The sequence below is a fragment of the Cebus imitator genome, unplaced genomic scaffold, assembly GCF_001604975.1.
Source record: "Cebus imitator isolate Cc_AM_T3 unplaced genomic scaffold, Cebus_imitator-1.0 Scaffold265, whole genome shotgun sequence".
In the NCBI taxonomy this organism is placed as follows: Eukaryota; Metazoa; Chordata; class Mammalia; order Primates; family Cebidae; genus Cebus; species Cebus imitator.
In genome coordinates, this window is record NW_016107580.1 from 1,529,680 (window position 1) to 1,534,036 (window position 4,357).

The window sequence follows — 4,357 nt, forward strand, 5'->3', positions numbered from 1 at the left end:
AAAGTCTGGATTTTGTCCCCCAGGCTGGAGTGCAATGGCATGATTTCAGCTCACTGCCACCTCTGCCTCCCAGGTTCGGGCAATTCTCCTGCCTCAGCTTCCCGAGTAGCTGGGATTACAGGCAGGCACCACCATGCCTGGATAATTTTTGTATTTTTACTAGAGATGGGGTTTCACCATTTTGGGCAGGCTGGTCTCGAACTCCTGACCTCATGATCTGCCCGCCTCAGCCTCCCAAAGTGCTGGGATTACAGGCGTGAGCCACCGCACCCAGCGCTGATTTGTTTTAAAACACCTTTCTAGAGGTCGGGTGTGAGGGCTCATGCCTGTAATCCCAGCACTTTGGGAGGCAGAGGCTGGCAGATCATGAGGTCAGGAGATTGAGACCATCCTGGCTAACATGGTGAAACCCTGTGTCTACACTAAAAATACAAAAAAGTAGCCAGGTGTGGTAGCCTGTGCCTGTAGTCCCAGCTACTTGGGAGGCTGAGGCAGAAGAATCGCTTCAAGCTGGCAGGTGGAGGTTACAGTGAGCCGGGATTATGCCACTGCACTACAGCCTGGGCGGACAGACCAAGACTCTGTCTCAAAAAAAAAAAAAGGCGGGGGAGGGAGTGTGTGTGGTGGTTTATGCCCATAATCCCAGCACTTTGGGAGGCCAAGGCAAGTGGATCACCTGAGGTCAGGAGTTCGAGACCAGCCTGACCAACATAGAGAAACCCAGTCTCTACTAAAAATACAAAATTAGCTGGGCATGGTGGTGCATGCCTGTAATCCCAGCTAGCAGGGAGGCTGAGACAAGAGAATCGCTTGAACTTGGGGGGCAGAGGTTGCCATGAGCCCAGATTGTGCCACTGCACTCCAGCCTGGGCAACAGAGTGAGACTCCATCTCAAAAAAAAGAAAAAATGGGGCTGGGCTCAGTAGCTCACACCTGTAATCCCAGCACTTTGGGAGGCTCAGGCAGGAGAACATGCTTGAACCCAGGAGGGCAGAGGTTGCAGTGAGCCAAGATCGTGCCACTGCACTCCAGCCTGGGCAACAGAGTGAGACTCAGTCTAAAAAAAAAAAAGGAAGAGAGTCATAGACATGAGCCACTGAGCCTTACCGTGAGAGTCATCAACTCCTACCCAAAGTAGAGTGGATACCCTGAGGGAAATACTACTAGCCTTTAAGCAGTGGGGAAAAGAAGAGTTTCCTTCAAGTGTTTAGAGAACTATCATGGAAACCATGAAGGATGGAACAGTTAATGGATTAAGCAATGAAGAGGAGAATTATGTAGACACTAACTGAATGCAACAAAAATAAGCTCACTGGGCTGGGTGTGATGGCTCACACCTGTAATTTCAGCACTTTGGGAGGCTGAGGTGAGAGGATCACCTGAGGTCAGGAGTTCCAGACCAGCCTGCCCAACATGCAGAAACCCTGTCTCTACTAAAAACACAAAAATTAGCGGGACGTGGTGGCACATGCCTGTAATCCCAGCTACTCAGGAGGCTGAGATGGGAGAATTGCTTGAACCCAGGAGGCAGAGATTGCAGTGAGCTGAGATTGAGCCACTGCACTCCTGCCTGGGCAACAGAGAGAGACTCTGTCCCCACTACCCTCTCCCTCACACACACACAAAAAGATAAGCTCACTGATTACCATAAAAAGATCGTTTTAGCTGAGAAAAGGTGGCAGGAGTCAGGAAGTAAGAATAGAAAGTGTCTAAGAGGCCAGGTATGGTCTTGGCTCATTCCTGTAATCCCAGCTACTTGGGAGGCTGAGGTGGAAAAATGGCTGAGTCCAGGAGTTCAAGACCATCACAACAAAATTCAACGTCTTTTCCTTTAATTCAACTCCTCTTGCTATAATTTCTTACCACCTATATTCCCAGTGAGATGGGAATAATACAGGGTGGTCACAGGAGAATAGAAAATGTCAGGCAGTAGTTTCACATAACTAGCAAAAAGGAAACGTGAAATATCTGCATTTAAAAAAAAGTGACATTTTGGGCTGGATGACTCTTCAAAAAATTTCAAACAAAAATTAAAAATAAATAAATAAAAAGAAAAGAAATATCTGCATAAACTAGGGGCCAAGACCCTGAAAAATCAGGGTGTGGGCTAAGCTTGCCAAAACTGACTGTATCCAACATAGCGCTGGATTTGACCTAGATTTCACCTAGGATCTCATTATAGGCTCATTAACATAGGCCAGGTGTGTTGCTCATGCCTGTAATCCCAGCACTTTTTTTTTTTTTGCTTTGTTTTAATTATTTTTATTTACAGATAACAGTGTTCATTTAACCCAGTTTCATGGCAAGTTCTTTAGCCTTTGCCTTTTCTAGCTTGGCGGTGTGAGCCACAGACTTGGGACCCAGGACATTGCCTCCCCAGTGATGCCGGATCTCATCGTATCTGTCATTGTAATTGGTGCGGATAGCTTCCACCAGCTTAGCCAAAGCACCTTTGTCTTCCGGATTAATGTGTGTGAAGGGGACAGTGGTGCAGGTCTTCCTGTGGACTAGACGTCCCAGTCTTGCCTTCCCCTTGATGATGCAGTAAGGGACTCCCATTTTACGACAGAGGGCAGTCAAGAAGACAACGAGCTCAATGGGATCCACATCATGAGCAATCACCACCAGCTGCGCTTTCTTGTTCTCCACCAAGGTGGTGATGGTGTTGACTCCTGCTCAAAGGACAGGTAGTCTCTTCGTGGGGACATCCCCTTTGCCAGCCGCTTTCTTCTCGGCACGGGCCAACAGCCTCTGCTTCTTCTCTTGCTTCGTTTCTGGTCTGTACTTTTGGGCCAGCTTAAGCAGCTGAGTAGCTGTTTGGCGGTCCAGGGCTTGGGTGAACTGGTTAATTGCAGGAGGCACTTTCAGCCGCTTATAGAGGATGGCTCTCTGCTGCTGCAACCTGACATAGCGGGGCCATTTCACAAAGCGGGTGAGGTCTCTTTTGGGCTGGATGTCTTGTCCATCTTGGGCGGCGGGAAGAGAGAGCAATCCCAGCACTTTGAGAGGCCTAATTGGGTGGATCACTTGAGGTCAGGCATTTGAGACCAGCCTGGCCAACATGATGAAATCTCATCTCTACTAAAAATACAAAAATTAGCCATTTGTGGTGGCATGTGCCTGTTGTCCCAGCTACTTGGGAGGCTGAGGCAGGAGAATCACTTGAGCCTGTGAGACAGAGGGTACAGTGAGCAGAGATCACACCACTCCACACCAGCCTGGGCAACCGAGCAAGACTCAAAAAAACAAAACACAAACAAAAACAATAAAACATAATCACACGCCCATCAACTCTCTGACAGTTCCAGGAACAAACATATTTGGTGTAAAAATAGGTGGCATCACATTTCTGAAAAATCCAGGAATTTTTCCAGGAATCTTTATGACTATTCTACCCTTTGGTAAAAGAAACACAGAAAGGTAGAAATCTCAAACTCTACTGGGCGACTACTCCTTGAGTACACCTGCACTCCCCTTTCTTCAGTGTGTACTTTTCACCTTGCAATAAATCCTTGTACTTTCACTGTTCTCTGACTCATCCTTGAATTCCTTCCTGCAATGATGTCTAGAGCCTACACACTGCCTGCGGTTGTGGTCCCACTGTTACCACATTCAGCCTCCTAAACCAGAAACTCTCCAAACACCTAGTGCCTTTCCTCTCACTAACACCTTTGTCTGAGGACATTAAGTGATACTGTCCTCTAGATTCTACTTTTTAACATTTTTAATATCCCAGGAGGAAAAATTCCAATATTATAATTATCTATGGATGGTGGTATTGTTACAGTAGGTAGCTAATCAGACATGAGCAGGGCAGGAGAGGGTCTTTCCACTTTAGCAGGAGTGTCAGGCAACCATCAGGTGATGGTTAGGTAGCTGTTAAGCTGCCTTTCTCAAAAAATAATTGGTTGCAGCCGGCACCAGGGAAAGGCAGTCTCCAAATAGATAGAAAAAAACCTGAAGCTGATTGATGATCAGCAGCTTCTCAGTAAGCTCTCTGGCTCAAGCATTCGCACTAATAGGCAAAATGGCTGAATTTAACTGGTGTATAACCTTCCTCTAGGAACACTGGCCTGGTAAGGGAAAAACTGCCTCATGTGAGCATGTGTGCAACTTCAGTAAACACTTTGTGCATGCAGCCTCTCCCAAGTGCTGGTAGACCACAGCACATGTGGACAGCTCATCCCAAGGGAAGAATCAGGGGAGAAATAACCCCGGGCCAATATATAAGACCCCAAGTCAAAGGTCAAACTGTTCACTTGATCTCTCAAGTCACCTGTTGGTCCTCTTCCAAGTGTACTTTCTTTTCACTTCTGCTCTAAAGCTTTTTTTTTTTTTTTTTTTTTTTTTTTTTTTT

At 46.8% G+C, this 4,357-nt stretch overlaps 1 pseudogene; it reads right to left on the reverse strand.

Moving 5' to 3' along the window:
- Positions 1-2,286: 2,286 nt before the first annotated feature.
- Positions 2,287-4,357, reverse strand: part of LOC108283811 — a 9,413-nt pseudogene continuing 7,342 nt past the window's right edge.